General features: G+C 43.3%; 2 pseudogenes; one reads left to right on the top strand and one right to left on the bottom strand.

The window, feature by feature from the left end:
• Nucleotides 1-202: 202 nt before the first annotated feature.
• LOC132232608 (calcineurin B homologous protein 3-like) lies at nucleotides 203-15,144 on the top strand (annotated as a pseudogene).
• Nucleotides 15,145-19,339: 4,195 nt separating this feature from the next.
• On the bottom strand, nucleotides 19,340-19,930 carry LOC132232386 (acylphosphatase-1-like; annotated as a pseudogene).
• Nucleotides 19,931-20,330: the final 400 nt, after the last annotated feature.

Raw genomic sequence — 20,330 nt, 5'->3', positions numbered from 1 at the left:
TATGTGTGGAGGTTCAAGGTCCGTGAAACCTACTACCAGAACGGCAAACAAGTCGCCCGGCAGGTAGGATCTCAGGACTGCCCTATGTTCGGATGCCAGACAAAGATCCAGATGGCTGTCGACATCCAGTCAGTGTCCAATACTGGCTGACCCTATGTCTGTTTTGCTTACGACCAGCGGAACCCAGACAGGTGTAATCAAGATGTCAACACCTATGGGGGTTGCCACTGGAGAGACTGTGTCATACCACACCGCAGCCAGCCTCACCAAGGCCAGCCCGGGTACCTTCTTTTGGTGCAACGGCACCTTAAGCAACTGCATGAACTCCTCTGACCCCGGGCCTTGCTTCGTGGTCACAGTTGTTCCCCGACTAACTTTGTATGGAGAGTCGGAGCTTGCCTGGCTGCTCCCTCCATCCCACCTCTGTACCCGCAGGGCCGCCTTCCTCCCTATCATGTTAGGGGTGAGCATCGATGCCTCAGTAGACCTCACCGGGGGGCCCTCGGAAACAGCCTGGTCACTGCTCAGTATTTTAATGACAAGCTCCAGTTAGCCCTGGAGTCTTCTACCGCCTCTTTTTAGCCTCCCTACAGTGGCAAGTGACATCAATAGCCCAGGTAGCCCTACAGAACCAGTGTACCTCAGACCTTCTGACTGCAGAAAAAGGAGGAACCTGCATATTCCTTCAGGAAGAATGCTGCTACTACATCAATGATTCTGGAGTAGTGGAGCAAAACATAAACATACAGACCCTGACTAAGCTGAGTGAAGAACTACGTGCAAGACACTCCTGGGAAAACTCTCCTTTCGGCTGGTTCCAAAGCCCCTTAGCTACCTGGGTCCTACCCATGATAGGGCCCCTGATTCTCATCTGTGTCTTTTTCTCCTAGCCCCCTGTCTCTTCAAGTTCATCCGCTCCCAGATCATGGAGATGTCACAGGTGACTGTGAATCAGCTCCTACTCCATCCCTGCACTCAGCTGGCCCTCCGATCTGCCTCTGCCTAACCCTGGCCTTTAAAACACCCCCTCGACGTCCCTGGCCAGCTGGAAGTAGTCAGAATGAGTCGGCGTCCTCTATCACCAAAAGGCCAGGATATTAAGTTGGAGAGAGCCCAGGATCAGACACATGCAGACGTGTGATGAGATAATGGACTCTCCCTGGCATTTCTAACAGATCAGCATGCCAGACACAGATACTGGCTTCTTCTCCCTGAATCAACATGACCCCCACACAGATACTGACTCCTTCCTGAATACCTTGCTGACCCCCTGCAGCTGAAGCTTCCTCAACTGAATACCTCAGCTCATGTCCCCGCCCCTCACCCAACCGCAGTATTAAAAAAGCGCCCCCCCCCCACCCCGTTGGCATGAATCCAAGTGCCCTGTCTTTGGGGTACTGGTCTCCCAGGGACGGGACGCAATAAACCTTTTCCTTTTCTTTCTTTTTCTGATTCACTGGACTCACTTTATTTCCTACGCTGCTTCCTGAGCCACCTAACCTAACAGGACTCAGCCGCCAAGATTGCTAAATTAACTTGCCATTAGAAAGGGGTTGGCGTGCAACTCCTGTAACTTTAGTGTCCAAAAATGACAGCCCCACCAGAGTGAGTCTTATGCCATCCAGAGGTAAGGAAGGGCTTCTAGGTGGATCCCTGTGGTTGTGTTGGGACAACCTATCCTTCTTTTTAATATATATTTTTTATTTATTTCAGAGAGGAAGGGAGAGGGAGAGAGAGAGAAACAGTAACGATGAAAGAGAATCATTCATTGATCGGCTGCCTCCTGCATGCCCCCTACTGGGGATCAAGCCTGCAACCAGGGATCAAACCGTGACCTCCTGGTTCATAAGTCCATGCTTAACCACTGAGCCATGTGGGCTAGGCAAGACCTGTCCTTAAGAAACAAAGTCATATGGTCACTTAAAGACCATGGAAAGTGCTAAGTTTTGCTTGTTAGGGAAGGATTTAGATTTTTTTTAGAGAGAAATACTAAAAATCATGGTGATTAGCACTAAAATGCCCATTCAGGGCAGGAAGTGGGGAGATGGTTGGGGGGTGGGATGGGGCAGGCAGAGCAGAATTACCACAGGAGGGAGAGACTGTTCCTTAGGAAGCCTGGCCAGGTTTGGGTGGGTGGATGATGTGGCGATACATTATTCAGTGGAACAACAGGGAACCTGGACAATTTTTCAAGGTTTTTACTAATTATCCTTTATTGTTAGTGCTATGAGGTCCCTTTATAATGTAAAATAAATGACAGAATGCTATCTTTATCTTCTTATTCTCTTCTTTCTCAAGAAACTTTGGTTTCAGTAGCAACCTAGAAAATGTGTTTTGGGAAGCAAGGGTGAGCTTGAAAAGCTAGTGCTCCCCGGGCTCCGAATGATAGAAACCAAGAGTCAGGCAAACAGCAAAGGCAAGTTGTACTTACTGGCTTATGTGTGGTCACAGTGGGAGGGCAGGCAGTGGATATATTTATTTCTCCCCTCTTCATCTTTGTTGTAACCAGTTGGCAACCTAAGGTTTTTAGTAGTGAAAACCAATTAGGTATTCTGGGATTTAAAAATCTCTCCGTGAGAGTATGTGGGTGAAAACGACTTCCTGGTGTGCTGCGAGAGAAGGTGAAGACATTTGGAAAACATTAGTGGCCGATTACAAATGAAGATGTGGAAACTGGGGAGAGATGAGAAGCACATTATGTTTACGACAGAATCAACAGGCAAAGCAAACTGCCATTCAGTGTGTTGGCAAGAGCTTTCTGAGGAAATCAAAACATACGCCTCCTCGTAGAGTCTCAGAATATGCACACTGCCTCTGTTCTGTCCGTAGTGTAGAGTAGTAGAACATTTATTTTAAAGAATGCTTAACAATTCACTAAAGTGGTCATTCAAATATTTTATCTGTTCAGTCGCACCTTTTATTTTCAGGAATTGTTGCTCCTTTGTCCAGGGAGGCTAACAAGCAACGACCCCTGTATCAATCCCCGGGAGTTGGCCTGCTACTGGGGTCAGGTGCCAGGGTACTCCAATCTCCTGGTCACAGTGATTGGCATAGGTCTGGCCATATGAACCAACAGGCCAATTATAACCTTCCCTGGGATTTTTGCTGGACTTTTAGAAAATACACTCCATTTCTTTGGAGAGTGCTAGCTGTAAAGTTTTAAGCTGCCCTGGGCTATCCTTGACCCCATGTAGAAAGAGCTTGTCTAAGAATAAAACCAAATGTGGAGAAAAACCAAAAAGAGACACACAGAAATAAGAGTGAGCCAATGTTTTCCCTTCTTTCTTAAGCCATTTTGTGACTATTTCCTAGGACCTGTAACTGGAAGAGTCCTAATAACACACTTATTCACACTTTCATTTTATGATGGAAACTGAGGCACAGTCGGTAGAAATGCTAGTCTATTAATGTGTAGTCCAGTCCCTTATCCTCTTGTACCCAAACTAACATACCATTTTAGATCAGTTATGTGATTTGAATGAGTCCTTGTAAGCAATTAGTAATTACCTATAATAGTAAATAATATTAGTATATGGTAATCAGTAAAATATCTATAATATTACTTAATAAACAAGACATAGTATTTGAAGAATTGCATTCTTAGATTAATTTTCAGAAAACCATGTCTTTCTAGTTCTTAGCTCAAACTCATCTTCAGTGCCTCCAAACTGGCTTCTGCCACCGTCGTGCTGTATTTGTTTCTTTAATCTCAGTCTGATGAGCTGAGCTCAAAGTGGTCTTCCTCTGGAAGACTTCCTAAGTCCACAGCCTCGGAGGAGCTCACCCACCTACTGTCTGGTTCCTCACTTCCTTCCGACCTCTTATCCCACATGTTGCTTTCCATTCCTCACCCTGTGCTTATGTGACTGAGGCTAGTGTCCTCTAAGGTTAAACTCTTTGAGGGCAGTAATTGTATTTGCTTTTCCCTACCACTGTTCTCTACAATGGTACCTAAAAGCTCAGGAGATACAGAAAGTGAAATTATTAAGTGATTAACTGTGGCATAATAAGAACTATATTTGGTCTTTATCCCTGGTTCCTGGTATATAAATCCTAAACACATAGAATCTTCTGAGTTATGGAAGTGTCTTTTGTTATTTATAAGGCGCCTCTTTTGATCATACCCGAGCTGATGTTAATAAGGTGATTTAGGGTAGGGTCCCTAAATAGTTTCAGGATTGAACTGGTTACCAGAATGTCCAAGTGAATGGAGGGTTGGCATTTTCTGTTCCATCCACCCACCCCCAGAAGGAAAGGGGGCACCTGGAGATTAAAGTCTATACAAATTCTTGAACAATAAGGTCGTAAGAGGTTCTGAAGTGACAAACGTATCCGTGTGCTGAGGGATGGTACACATCAACTTCACAGCGACAGAAGCTGTTGTGCTTGGGCCCTTGCCCGGCCTCACTCTATGCACCTCTTCATCTGGCTGTTCATGTGTATCCTTTATAGTAAACCAGTAAACATCACTAAAATGTCTTCTTCAGTTCTCAGAGTTGTTTGGGTAAATTATTGAACCTGAGGAGGAGGTGCTGGGAACTCCCAATTTATGGCCAGTTAGTCAGAAGGTGGCCTGAGACTTATGATGGCATCTGAAATGGGAGCAGACTTGGGGGTGGGGGTTGTGGGGAGCTGAGTTCCTAAACTGTGGGGTCTACCTAATTACCAGGTGGTGTCAGAAATGAATTGAATTGTTGGGTACCCCGTTGGTGTCAGAGAATTTGAGAATTGGCTGGTATCAAAGAATACAACCCCAATAGCCTGGTCACATAAATTTTTTCTAGATAAAATTCAAGAAGCTGCAATTGATGGTTATTATTATTATTTTTTTTTTAAAAAAACAAGTTTCACATTTCTCAACGTATTCAGATTTGGTAAATAACTGCATTGCGATAATGGTTTTATGAATGCCAAAGTTTGACTACTGTGCAACTAAAGAGATACTAATGGGTAATGTCAGTGGTAGTTCAGCAATAATAGCTGTGGTGAGATGATCAAGCATCAGCTCAGAAGCAATGCATCTTGTAGAAGGCTACTAACTCGCCCTGGGGCTGGGTGAATATTCGAGGACGTAGAATTGGCATTAATCTGAGTGTTATAACTGTGAATTCTTTAAAAAGCCTGTTCAAATAACTCATCTCTCTTCTCTAAGGAAATATATTAAAAAAAGTTACTTGAATTAGAGCTAAAGAATAAGTTACTTTGAAAGTTCAGTGGAAAGAACGGGTAATGAGTTTGGAAGGTCTGACATGTTTTCTGCTTCTGCTTAATTCGAGCAATGCTCTCATTTTCAGTTTCCCATTTATATCGTTTGGATCAATATTTGCCTTCCTACAACGTCATGGATATTAGGAAAATAAATAAGTTGGCCTTTAGCAAAAGTTTTAACTTCAAACTAAAGATAATCAGTGACTGCACAGTGTTTTATTTTTGTGTCTCTGTCTCTACCCTGAAAGGAGAACTGTGCCCTAGAGAACAGAAGTAATAGTTCTTTCTAGATTCTAAAACTAACTGGGGACTTAAAATTCCCCCTCTACCTTACTCGGAAATGTTGCTTCTGAGGACACTCCAGTGAGTGTCATTCCGAATCAAGATCTTGGTTGGGTCCCATATCTTTCCCTAGGGAGCTCGGGACTCCTTCATCATATGATGGAATAGGACCACATCAAGGGTCCTTTCAATGCTCTTGTGTCTTGATGGGAGAAGTGAGCTGGCATTTGAAAAATAAAGAATTAAATTTAATAATTGACTCTGAAGCACCGTGGCAGTGGTACTGAATGGAATCAAGTACTATTTTATCTTAAAGGCCAGGGTCTCCCTGTCCCTGCCAAGTTCCCTTAGTACTAATTTAGGGCCCACTCGAAAGCCTAAGAGAGAGCTCAAGAGTGATGGTCACGATGAATATCTTGAACAGTTGTATATGACTGTAAGGATGGCAATGCCTTCATTATTCTTGGTCTGGTTGTATGTTTTCATTTTTAATCATCTCCAAATGCTTTCTTTTTCATTGAAACTGCATTTATTGGTCTTATAAAAAGTATATGATATAGTGATAGCCACTACTTTTGAAAAATCTAAACTTCCTAAATGGCTGTCATTTAATCTATAGCTGTGAACTCAGTCATCATTGCCAAATATATCAGCGAACTGAAGGTAGGCAGAGCATCTTTAACTAGTCAGTTAGTAGCACTGAACCAGGGCCACCATTTAATCTTCATGCTGGGAAATAATATTCTCATGGAAGAATTTGTATGAGTACTTTACAAACTTTTCTAGACCAGGAATTCTGAAAGAAGACAGATCCGACATCATTAAATACTAGTATATTCAGTAACTAGTCAAGTATTTTACAGGTCTGAAGCTACTTCCTGCTTTTGGAAACGTGGGTCTACTTTGAGGAAAGAAATACATGAAAGAAAGAGTTTGCACATGCAGTATGATGGTTCATGTCCAGCAATGCATTTCAAAACATGAACAAACACATGTACAAGATAAGACATTATTGACTACAATTTCTTGCCTGCAATCTATAATTTTCCTGATGCTCAAACACAGCAATCACCTTTACCTACAACTTCCCTAATACCTACTATACTTTTTGTAAGTACAAAATGTGCTTAGCAATCCTGTTATATACTTCTCTACTTTTCCATGTATTGAACTTGCTTAACATTTTGAAAACTTTGCAGCAATGACTAGCTGGATGTGATCAATTTTATTTTACTCAGATGTGATGCCTATGCAAGCAGTTTGAGTTTTAGAATCTCTTATGTGCATTCATTAGAGATTACAGATTTTCCATATTTGATCATTTTCCTCTGAGACTATGTTGAAAAATAACTAGGACAACCAGTTCTCTTTGACATTTGCCCAACAATGAATTATTAGAATAGAATGACAACCAATAACACCTGAAAGTCTCTAAGATGGCTTTGTTTATTGAAGTCATGTGTTTGTCCTTAACCATAAAAAAACAACAACCCACCATTTCATTTGTTCAGGGTTGACATTTCACTCCAGTTGAAATATACACATATATGCATGTTACTCATACTGGTAAGGAAATTTTTGAGCTAGCCAACAATACAGAACTTGTTTGCTGTTTTACCATATTGCTGCTCTCTCTGTTTACTTTTGGAGAGTGACTTATATATGAATATTTTCCAGGAGAAAATCAGTGTCTCCATTCCATTGGCCATGTTTTGTAATGTCAATTCTTGTTCCTAAAAAAAGCCTCGAATTACCTGATGTCCTAAGAAAGCAGATGGAGCTTTGGTCTTAAGATGTCATCTAAAAGACCCTAACCAATCAATTTTGTGTTACCCAATTTATCTGCCTTCAAAGGGTGAAGGACTGAGTTGAAGCTTTTGAGATTGGAATCTCTGGTTGCAGGGAAACTTGAGTATTTTGACCCTGAGGTCTCTACTACTAAGCCAATCCTCTAGCATCTGACAGTTCATATTTGTTGAATTCATAACCTTGATCCTGGTCCTGTTCCCCTGTGAAATGTGTCATCATTTTTGTTTGCTCCTGAAATGCACAGCACATGAGGCAAAATATATCTGCTTCTCAGAAGCAGTCAAGCTCCAGGAAGTCTGAAAACTGTGGGACTGAAATGGCATCTTTCAGAAGCGGAATGTGTCTGCACTAATAGCTTTCACACAGGCAAGTCTGGCTAACCTAACGGTGTCAGCCACTAGAGCAGCAGCAGCGCTTGGAGATTTCTATGAGCACAGGCCTGCAGATGGCCTTTCCAAATAGCCTGGTCTCTCAGTTCCTTAACCTCCTTTATTCCAATTATCCTGACCACTACCCTAATTCACTCCACTGGGGATCCCTAAGAACTTGGCATTACCAGTATCTACTACTTTTCCATATTAACGATTTGAAGACTCTTATTCACCAAATACAACCTACTGTCTTTCAACTTCACTCCTAGAATCTTGAACCATAATATTTCCACATCTATTACCCACTGTTCCTGCCATCTTTTCATTCTCCCTCACTTCTTGCTTTATGTTCCAATTTGCATCTTTATTCAGCTTAGGTTCTATGGTCCACCCTTATAATAATCACTCTTTTGCATATATGCTCAACAAACTTCCCCTTCTCACTTTGCATAATCACCTAACAAAGTCACAGTGCTGTTAAATCCAGTTCTGACTAATCTAAGCCTGCACCTGTTCAGCTAAACACAGCTAGAAAAATATATATAACTGTGTCTCCTCTTGCCTCTTGTAAATTCATGCCATCTACTCAAGTTGGCTCTCAGTGCTACTTGGCAATCCTACTACATTTCACTCTCCCACTTCCTGGATAGCTGTTTTATACCTTCTCTCCCCTTCCTCAAAATTCTAGCACCCTTTTCCCATTATCACTTGCAGCTGTCACCTATGATTTCAACTTAACTAAGAAAATAGGAGCAGAAAATTCTCTGAGTCCCCACTACTACATCATCCCACCAACCAGAATCTATGCCTATATACTCTTCCTTACCTGATGTTGTTATGGATGGATTAATTATTCATACTCCCATAGTCCTTCCATTTGTGGATTAGATTCCATTCCTTGTCATTCATCATTTCAGGATTCTCCTACTCTTTCTCTTGCATTATTACTATTATTTCCCCTTTCTAGTGGATCATTTACATCATCACATACTATTTTGTATAATTTCCCATTTTAAAAAATTCAACCCTATATCCTCTTGAGGTTTTGTCCATTAAGCTCCCTTTTGCTATAAAGCTGTCTGTACTCATGTTCAGTCCCCTTCCTCCCATTCATCTCAGAAGCACTGGATCCAGGCTTCGCTCCCTAACACTCCCCAAAACTCCACTGATCAAGGTCACTGATGACCTCCACCTGCTAAATGCACTAGAAAGTTGCAATCTCTGTATTTGGCTGATCTGACATGGCTGATCACTCCCTCCTCCCTGAAACAGTTTCTTTACTTGGCTTCCAGGACACCACATTACCATTCCTTTTTAATTCACAGCCTGGCCTGCAGTCTCTTTTGGTAAATTGCGTCTCATCTCTCTAAATGTCAGTGTTGTATCCTAGGAAATCATTTAAACCTCTTTTCTGCTTTTTTCTTATTTTTTTTTATAATAGCTAGACCTAATTTTTCAGTACAATTCTAGATTTACAAAGTAATTGAGTAAATACTACATAACATTTCATACACTCAACCCTCCCCTTTCATCTGCTCACAAAGTTTTTCCCATTATTAATATCTTGCATTAGTGTGGTATATTTGTTACAATTAATAACAACATTTTGTAGTTAACAATGGTCCATAGGTTACATTAGGTTTGCTCTTTGCGTTGTATAGTTCTGTGTTCTGACAAGTATATAATGACCATTATAATTTTGTACAGGATAGTTTCACCACGTTAAAAAAAACCCTGTTCATCCCTCTCTTCCCACAAACCTCTGAATTGTAACTGATGTTTTTATGGCCTTCATAGTTGTGCCTTTTCCAGAATACCACATAATTGGATCGCAAAGTTTTTTCAGATTGGCTCCTTTCATTTCATAATATGCATTTAAGCCAGGTCTTTTCAGTGCTTGATAGTTCATTTCCTTTTAATACTGAATTATAATTCCTGTGTGTAGATATACCACAGTTCATTTATCCATTTACTTATTGAAAGACATCATATTGCTTCTGGGTTTTGGTGGTTAGGAGTAAAGCTTCTATACATATTTTTGTGCTGGTTTTTGTGTCGACATTAGTTTACAACTCAGGCTGAAGAGTTTGATTGCTGGATCATGCTGTAAGACAATATTTAGATTTGTAATATACTGCCAAACTGTTTTCCACAGTGTACCATTTTCCATTCCCACCAGCAGTAAGGGACTATTTCTGTTGCTTCTCAATCTTGCCAGCAATTTGTATTATTCGTTTTATGAATTACAGCCATTCTAATAAGTGTGTAATGGTATTTCCTGTTTAAATTTTCAATTATCTAATGACATACAATGTTGTGCATCTTTTTATATGCTTACTTGCCATCTGTATGTCTTCTTTGGTGAGGTGTCTGTTCAGATCTTTTACCCATTTTATAATTGGGTGGCTTGTTTTCTTTTCATTGAGTGTTAAGGGCTCTTTGTATATTATAGACCATTCCTTTATCAGATTAGTGATTTACATATATTTTATCCTAGTCTGCACCTTGCTTCTTCATTCTCTTTACAGTTGTCTTACATAGAGCAAAAATTTTTAATGGTTGTTCCGCTGTTCGGCTGTCCAGTCTAATTAGCATATTACACTTTTATTATTATAGATCAGCCGTGGGCAAACTACGGCCCGCGGGCTGGATCCGGCCCATTTGAAATGAATAAAACCATTGAAAAAAAAGACCGTACCCTTTTATGTAATGATGTTTACCTTGAATTTATATTAGTTCACACAAACACTCCATCCATGCTTTTGTTCCGGCCCTCCGGTCCAGTTTAAGAACCCATTGTGGCCCTCGAGTCAAAAAGTTTGCCCACCCCTGTTATAGATGATTTTCTTCATTAGCCCATTGATATGATGAGTTACATTAATTGATTTTGGAATATTGAACCAGCCTTGTATATTGTCCAATGTTTTTAAAAGCCTTCTATGTGTTGGTGACTCCCAATATCTCTAGCCTAGTCTTGTCCCCTCTATGTCAGTCATCTAACATTTCCTAAATTAACTCTAGATCTTTGTTAATAAAAATGTTTCCTGTACTCTTTCTTATCTCAATAACTATAAACCCTATTCTTCTATTGCCTCTTCTACTGTAGAAATAACTACAGTTCTTGGCTCTTCCACAGTGGCACCCAGGACTGTAGTTACCAATATATCTGTGCTTTTGCAACATAGTTCCAGGATGGAATCGAGAGATCAGAGGCATAGAAAAAAAGGGGGCAGATGTCATGCCTGGACTCCAAACATATTCTGCCATTGCAGGAACAATCAACGAAAGGAAAACTGTGTGGAGGCAGAAGGATGATGGTATTAGAGTCCCTGAGGTAGCAGAAAGGTCAAAAATAGACGTCCTAACCAGAGAATTCAGTTTTACCATGTGAATTCATTAAGCAAATTGCAACCGGAATTTTCTGGATGAGATCACAACTGAAGGTAGCCCTTGGCAAGGAAATTATAATTAAGAAGACCATATGTCTTTTAGGACAGTTTCAATTTATACCTGTTGTAGGTCAGTTATTTATTTTCAGTGCCTTATTTTAACAGTGCTCCAATGTGGGTAATGTATTAGTTGGTTACTTGTTTATAACCTAGGGGGCGTTAGAAAGTTGGATAGCTCTTACAGATAGAAACTCCATATGGAAGATTTGTAGGGAGGATCTAAACCATCTTTCTGCTCATATCAGATCCTTGGTTGATAGCTTCAAGAAATCAATGGGATCAGGTTGTATTGTAAACTTCCAGGCACTGGAAAGTCCGGGGTATTTTAGGGAATATAGAGATGCTGGCAGGGAAAGAAAACAATGAGCTGTAGAGTCAATTAGGGACATGTACTTAATGGGAATGTTTCTGAATTTGTGAAATTCAACCATATTATGGAGAACCCTAAGCACTAGAAGATTTGATCTTCAGGCCAAGAATTGGTTTGATGAGAAATGAAAGGGAAGGACAATGAACAAGAATGCTGATGTTGGTGGATCAACCAGTCAATGCATTTCTACTGGGTTTTGGGGCCTCTGGCAAGCCCCTCAAACCACACATACAAAATTAAGCTTAGAAGGCAAGAGAATTCCAGGAATTTGCAAGAATCCTGTGGCCTTTGTTAAGTCAAATTCTGAGACAGGTCCTGATTCAACCAAACCATCAATTAAAAGACTTATTTTTTCCCTCACACACACAAAAAAATTCTGAGAGTGGGATCTATAACCCATTTTTCAAACTTGAGTTTTTAGTGCTGGTGTGGTTTCAGGGGGGTGTATATATAACATATACACAATACATATACATGCATATCATATACAAAGAATGCATACAATACAAAATTTGCATATACAGTATGTGCAAATACAATACAGAATACAAATACAGTATACATACAACATACATCCTTACAAATGTATTTATATTGTATGTATATTTATATATTGTCCTCTTAAATGTGTTTGATAAAACTTCCTGTAAAATTCTTTACACATTAATAGAAGCCACATAACACAGAACCAATGAGTGGCTATTAGGAAAACAAAATATTAGAAGTAATTGATTGAGGTAAAAAAAAAAATGAACTATAGTAAAAAGAACTTGTAGAATAAAAAAATGGTGGTGGCTCAGGGAAGACAGGACCCTTGCCCCTCCCCCAACTACCACCCATGAAGGAAGGCACAGGGCGGGTGATAATAATTGAGAGAAGGAAGGGTTGATAACACCTGGGGAATGGGACTCAATAGTTTCCCAACTTCTTTCTTTCTTTCTTTCTTTCTTTTTTTTTAATAACTTCCCTTTTATTCCCTCCCCTTTATGTTTCTTTTTTTATTTGGAAATACAGACGTTTTTAATGTAAGCAAAATGGGGCAACGGAGTCACAGCCAACAGGGATTGAGATCAGGCGAGGCAGGGCGGGTGCTGTACCCGGGTCATGGAAGCCACAGCAGCCTGGCGGCAGGGGGGTCGGGGTGGCCTGGCCTTGGGGGCCTGCGAGGAGCCCAGGCTGCCAGCTTCATCCCTGGGGAGGAGCAGAGGCTCTGGCCCACTGGTTCTGCGAAAACCTCAAGTGTGGGCACCTGGCGGCTCCCAGAGACTCCTCAGCTTAATTACTGAATCACACCCCGAGAGTAGTCAATCAACCCACAAGTATTTAATTGATACCACACTAGTGAGCCTGCGAGCTGAGTGAGAGCCCGCGAGCTGAGTGAGCCTGTGAGCGAGGACTTTGGTCTTCGCACGACACTTCTGGACTAAGCACAAACATCCAGTAGGCCTCTCAGAACCTCTCCACAGGGCTACTCGCACGTGGCAGCTATTGGTTCCCCCGGCTGAGATGTCCCCATGACAAGGCGGGGGACTGACTGGGCACCCCCGATAGAAGCCACCAGTTTTGGTAACCCAACCTCTCAAGGCACAGGTCACCTCACACTTGGAGAAGGGACTGAACAGGGGCGAGGGATCCTTGGGGGCCACCTGGAAGGCTGCCTCAGTTTTCTCATCTATTAAATGGAGGTAATAACAGCTTCTGCCTTACGGGGTCGCTGAGAGGGTGCAGAGATGATGTGCTAAAGCGCTAAGGGCTATCCTGCTTGTTGTCCTGGACTACAGAGGGCAAAATAGGCTCAGGGAGATGGTGCACTTGGCTGCCTGAGTCCCAGAGCTGAGGCTCTGGCCAGAGCTCCTCCACCGAATGCCGTGTTGTTGGCGTTGAAAGACTCACATGCCTGGATGGAGGCTCCTGGGGTGTGAGCTCCAGGCCTGACCCCTCTGTCTGCAGAGATCGTTGACACAGGAAGAACCAGCAGAAAGAGGAAGGAAGGGATCGGGCCATCAGGACTTCCCTGACCTGTTCCAAGTAGCGTGAGCCTGAACGGCTCAGCTCTGGTTGTACGGGGGCTGCGAGGCCCGAGCAAGATGCTGAGCCCCTTGGAGCCTCGCCTGCTCACAGTGGGGGAGTAGGGAGTCCTCCCTCCAGGGCTCATGGGGCAAGACCTGAGGAGAGAGCGACCAGGAGTTCATCAGGCAACATGGGAGAGAAGATGCTGCAGGATAACAGCTCCTGCAAAGGCCCAGTTTATTCGAAGCACTGCCCTTGATGGCTAGTTGACCCAGGCCAGTGGCCCTTTGCTGGGACGCACAGTCAGGGCGGGACCCCCGCCTGCCATTCTGATGGCACCTCCCTCCGGGGACACCGGACTGTGGCCGCTGGGGTCCGTGTGAGGGCTGGCAGTGGCAGAGGCCTCTCCAGAGCTGTTGTCACCGGGACCCGCCTGGTGGCCGTGACCACGCCTGCTGTGCGCTCCCTGAGCCCCGCCCGGGCAATGCCCTTTCTTGCCCACGGACACGGACCAGGGACGGCAAACTGCCCTGATTCACTAAAGCACCTGGAGCCACGTGACCTGCCCTGGTAGTGCCAGGTTCCTAGCGCTGCCTGGGCTGCTGGGACGCTGCCAGAGAGCAGACAGTTCAGGCCCGGGTCTGTCCCAGCTGATCCCCAGCCTCGGTGGCCTGAATGCAGCCACAGCAACAGTGGAGAAATGGGCGTGGCTGTGAGCCAGTAACACTGTATTTGCGGTCACTGAAATTTGAATTTCATGAAATTTTCACTTGTCATGAAATGCCATCCTTTTGGGTTTCCCCCCAAACACTCTTTCCACCATTTCAAAACATGAAGACCCTCCTGGGTCTCTGAGCTGCGCAAACACGGCGGCCCCAGGCTGCAGTGCAGCCCCTGATGCCAAGGAAAGTGTCAGATGGACCCGGTGAGCTGCTGCACTGCTCGGAGCCTCGGTTTCCCCAGTGCGAGTCCCACCTCTGTGCCCGCAGCACAGCCAGGCAGCCCTGCGTCCCGGGCCGGGCGCCAGGTCTCAGAGGACCTCATGGGGCTGTGCTGAGCCTCCCAGGCCCTGGGCCCCAGAGCACGTTGTTGGGAAACAGAACCCAAGCTCGGACGGCCATGGAGGGCAAAGAACCTGCGCAAGGGGCCCAGCGGCCTGGCCGACGAGGTCAACTTGGAGGACTTCCTAACCATCATGGCCTACGGCCAGCCCATCGACGTCACCATGGACGAGGAGCAGGTGCAGCTGTGCCGGAAAGAGAAGCTGCGATTTCTGTCCACATGGATGACTCGGACAGCGACGGCAGCATCACCCTGGAGGAATATCGAAATGTGGTGGCGGAGCTGCTCTCGGGGAACCCGCACATCGAGGACTCGGCCCGCTCCATCGCCGACGGGGCCATGATGGAGGCGGCCAGCGTCTGCATGGGGCAGACGGAGCCTGACCAGGTGTACCAGGGCATCACCTTCCACGGCTTCCTGAAGATCTGGCAGGGGATGGACATCGAGACCAAGATGTACGTCCGCTTCCTTAACCTGGAGACCATGGCCCTCTGCCACTGAGCGCTCCCCGCGGAGACCGCATTTTGCACTGCGCAGCCCCCCCCCCCCCAGGCCCAGCAGCCCCCCCCACTCCCCAGGCCTGAGCAGCCGGGCCGGGGCCTGCGGCCACAGCTCACCCCGCCCCCCCCCCCCCCCCAGGACAGGGCATGGTGTGTGGGACTTTACTGTTTTTATCTCTAATAAAAAAGGAACAGGGTTTGTTAATGAAAAAAAAAAAAAATCCACTGGGCCCTCCCTGCATAATTTTTAAAAAATCTATTTTTTTTAAAGTAGAAATTTTTTATTTTGATTGATTTCTCAATGAATGGTTCAATATAATGCCAGTTTTTAATGGCAAAAATTTGGTTCCAAGCTTCATGATGCTATAGAGAGCTATTACTTTTCCCAGGAAGTAGGTAAACAGCTGGAAACAGAAAGCACGACTTCCTAGCAGCATGGCAACTTCTTACCTGCAGACCCAATAGCCTGCACCTTCTACACTCTAAACGGCACAAAGATGAGCTGGTGACAAAAGTGAGAAGTGGGGAACAAGATATGAACACAGAAAGGAGCAATACATGTACATAAAGGCAACAAAAATGCAAATACTCTAAGGATTTTAAAGGATAATTATAGAAAAGAGAACCAAATATTTTACTCAAATGTTTTTTAGATACTTTCTGGAGAGATACAAATATATATCTTTTTTTAAATCCAAAAATATGTTTTCTACAGATAAATGCTTCTCAATTAAAGATGGGACCAAAGCTATAGTTGTAACATAAAACACTATTTCCTTTTAAGACTATCCACCTGAATTTTCATTTTTTTAAAAAATATATTTTTTATTGATTAAGATATTACATATGTGTCCTTATCCCCACGTTGCCCCCTACCCCACCCCAGCTCATGCCCTCACCCCCCCCCGTTGTCCATGTCCATTGGTTAGGCCTATATGCTTGCATATAAGTCCTTTGGTTGATCTTTCCCCCTTACCCCCACCTTCCCCTACCTTCCCTCCAAGGCCGGACAGTCCAATCAATGCCTCTCCGTCTCTGGATCAGTCCTTGCTCATCAGTTTATGTTGTTCATTATATTCCACAAATGAGTGAGATCATGTGGTATTTATCCTTCTCTGACTGGCTTATTTCACTTAGCATAATGCTCTCCAGTTCCATCCATGCTGTGGCAAATGGTAAGAGTTCCTTTTTCTTCTTCCTCTTCTTAAAGAATACCTTTCAGCATTTCATATAATGCTGGTTTGGTGGTGATGAACTCCTTTAGCTTTTTCTTATCTGTGAAGCTCTTTATCTGACCTTCTATTCTGAATGATAGCTTTGCTGGATAAAGTAATCTTGGTTTTAGGTTCTTGCTGTTCATCACTTTGAATATTTCTTGCCACTCTCTTCTGGCCTGCATGGTTTCTGTTGAGAAATCAACTGACAGTTGTATGGGTACTCCCTTGCAGGTAACTGACTGTCTTTCTCTTTCTGCTTTTAAGATTCTCTCTTTGTCTTTTGCTCTTGGCATTTTAATGATGATGTATCTTGGTGTGGTCCTCTTTGGATTCCTTTAGTTTGGGGTTCTCTGCACTTCCTGGACTTGTAAGTCTATTTCTTTCACCAGGTAGGGGAAGTTTTCTGTCATTATTTCTTCAAATAGTTTTTCAATATCTTGCCCTCTCTCTTCTTCTGGTACCCCTATAATTCTGATGTTGGTATGCTTGAAGTTGTCCCAGAGGCTCCTTATACTATCTTCATATTTTTGGATTCTTTTTTCTTTTTCGGTTGGGTATTTTTTGTTTCTTCGTATTTCAAATCTTTGACTTGATTCTTGGGATCCTCTTGTCTGCTGTTGGATCTCTGTATATTATTCTTTATTTCAGTCAGTGTATGCTTAATTTCTAGTTGGTCTTTTTTCATATCCTCCAGGGTCTCACTAAATTTATCGGCGGTTTCCATAAAATTCTTGAAAAACCTTATAAACGTGGTCTTGAACTCTATATCCAGTTGTTTGCTTTCCTCCATTTCTGTCATTTGTGACCTGTTTCTTTGTCTCCACATTTTTTTATGCTTCCCTGTGTTGGTAGAGTGGTTTTGTGTGCTAGGTGTCCTATAGGGCCCAGTGGCTCAGCCTCCCCAGTTACCTGAGGTGGACACTCTTGGTGCACCCCTTTGTGGGCTTTGTGCACAGTCTTGTTGTAGTTATGTCTTGATTGTTGTAGGATCACTGGGAGGAATTGACCTCCAGGCCAATTGGCAGTGAGAATCGGCTGTGTCTGCAGTGGGAGAACTTCTGTGCTGAAGACACCCTTCTGGGGCAAGACTTGCTTCAGTGGGGCTTTGGTGCTCACTGAGTCTGCCCCCCTGAGTGTGTCCCTTAGGGATCTGAGGAGTTGTAATCTGGATGGTCCCACTCTGACCACTGGGTACACTGGCTCTTGTATCTAAGGAGGTGCTAATTTAGCCTCTGCCTGAGGTTACCCAGCAGGAGATATGAAGAGAACTGCAGATTCCCCTTCCTTTTTTGGAGCTTGGAGGTGCCCAGATGAGGTCCAGCTGTGAAGCAATGCAAGCTGCTGTGGGGCCTTGGGCCTTCTCTTGGAAGTTCTGGGTCTGTCTGGCCCAGCTGCAATTTGTTAGGTAATTTTCAGGTTGCAAAGGGCCAGGACATTCATATGCAAAAGCCTCTGCCACAGCCTGGGTGGGGCAAGGTCTCAGGGAATCAAAAGGCGGAGCAAGCAGCTATGGCAGCCCTGCCTTAAGGTGCCACGCATCTCAGTGTCCTGGTAATTGCTGCAAGCCCCTCTGAGGGAAAGCCGCCCTCAAGTTCCGAGTTCTGCCTGCTGCCAGACAGTCCAGTTTCTCCCCGTATGAGCCCTGGGTCCCCAGAGACTTCCCGGAACCGGAGTTCAGAGCAGTCGGGAACTTGTGACTCCTTCCCAATTCAAAAAGACAGCCACGTCCTCAGGTGCCAGCCCCTTTCCGCGTGCGCTCGAGCCTCCGTACCTCTGCACTTTACTTCCACACCTCCTCTGGGTCTCAGTGTGCGTTTCTCTTTCCTTCTAGTTGTAGAATTTCCACTCAGCCAGCCTTCCTGTAGTTCTGGATGATGTCCGTTTTGTCTTTTCGTTGTATTTTTGAAGTTGCTGTGGGAGGCAACAATTTCCGATGTTTACCTATGCTGCCATCTTGGTTTCAATTTTCAATTTTTTTAAGGTTAGTGTATTAAATGTTTTCCAAATAAAATTACCTGACATTCTTTTTATAGATATAAATCAAATAGGCATTATTTTTAGAAAGGGTCTGCAGGTTAAACCTGTTGTTTTAAGATGCTGTGCATATTGAACTTATGACAAGCCCCATTAAGAATCATTATTAATAAACATATCAAAAAGGGCTACGTCAGATTTTCTTCTTTGTAGTACATATTTAATTTTCTGATTTCCCATTTATAAGTGTTGAAAATGCACAAGAAAGATTTTACTTCACAAGTACTTTTATGTTAATAGAAGATATTTTGATTCAACAAATATGGCAAAAATCCCCACACTGTAACCAATAGTATGTTTTTTCCTTAAAAAAAGAGAAAGGGATGTAACACTAACAACCACTACCTAAAAAATAAAGCACACTATTATTTTGGTGAATTTACAAATCTTTTTTTCCCTGGTGTAAAGGCTACAAAAATTCCTAAAAATTAGAGAACACTGAAAACACATTAAAGTTTGACATCCAACTTTATATTATTTCCATTTTACTCTGAAAGATAACTTAAAAAATATGACCTGGCTGGAAGAGGCCATCTTGCTAATATAAAAAATCAATGAGACCAAGAAACTGTGTCATTGATATGTAGAATTTTTGCAAATAGTTATCTCTCCAAATCATTAGAAAATGTTCAAAGATAAAAAATAAAGTAAAATATGGTGGTGGTCCCTAAACTATTTTAAAGGCAAGCAGCTTAGTCTAAGCTAAGATATTTTTCTCACTCATAGTAATTATCCTCCCCTCAATTGCCCTTTAAAAATACATGAAACAGTACAATAGCGAGAATCAAAGAGCACAAACTGCATTTTTAAGAATAGGAAAAAAAAATCTCTAATGCTGAAAGATATAGTACAAAGGAGATTTCTTTGGGGACATTAATCAATTGGATTATAATTCATTATGAAGATTTCTCTTTTCTATTATGAGGAGAGTCTGCTCCATTTGAAGTTCCTGTTCCTTTTCTAGATCTGCCCTTTGTCACTGTTGGCTTCTTCTTCACAGTTTTTTATTTATTTTTTTAAATTTTTTTTCCTGATGTGTTTTTATTAGAATTGTGTACAGTTGTAATCATTCCTTCCATCATACATATTATATACAGTAACATTCAGGTATCTGAAACTAAAATAACTTACTGACAAATTCTAATATTACTCAGAATAATTCTATCTCTATTAACAAGAAAAGCAAAACCTCTGAGTTTTTCTTGGAAAATTTGAATTCAGGGCATTATTTTACAATTTGGAAATCTGAGTAATCCAACTTTAAGATGACTTTCTCATTGTTGAAGTTTGCTCTGTCGATGTGTGATTTGGGACTTCCTTTTGTCTCAAGCCATTCCTGCATATGACGCACTTTGGAGATGGGACCTTGCAATTGTCCTTGCACTGTGCCCTGGTCTGTGTTCTGGACCCAGCCTTTTACTCAGCCTGCGTGTACTTGCGGAAAAACACCCCTTGCACCTTCCCAAACACCTCATAATCCACCGATATCAGGGTGTCTCCTTCTGCCATGTTCATGCTCGAACCTCGCTTCCACACGCCCCGGATTCCTCGCCCACGAACATCTACGGCCAATGGAACTGAGGGCCCCCCCGGGCCGGGCTCACCCTCCCGGCCTTCCCGACCGCCAATGCCAATGGAACTGAGGGCCCCCCCGGGCCGGGCTCACCCTCCCGGCCTTCCCGACCGCCGACCGCCACGCCAATGGCTCCTCCGTCACAGGCTCCCTTCTGATGGGATTCTGTGCCTCGACCCACCTCTCAGAGTGAAAAGAAAGAACCATCCTCCCCAAAACCCTTTCTCAAGGGGCCTCAGAATTAGTTTCTATGGAATCCAGAAAATGTGTCCAGAATAAAGAAGTGTGTATCACAAAGGTAGGGGAGAGCCTCCCCAGGCAAGAGATGATATCAAAATTACATGGGACCAGCAGAAGCACCTTGGTAGAGGGTAAGAATGAGATTGATTAACGGAGGCAAGAAGAAGCATGTGGAGATAGCACATACTCTGGATGTGACGAAAGC

Source organism: Myotis daubentonii, chromosome 4 (genome assembly GCF_963259705.1).
Source record: "Myotis daubentonii chromosome 4, mMyoDau2.1, whole genome shotgun sequence".
In the NCBI taxonomy this organism is placed as follows: Eukaryota; Metazoa; Chordata; class Mammalia; order Chiroptera; family Vespertilionidae; genus Myotis; species Myotis daubentonii.
Note: the sequence above shows the minus strand (reverse complement) of the source record. Positions and strands in the feature narration are given on the sequence as shown.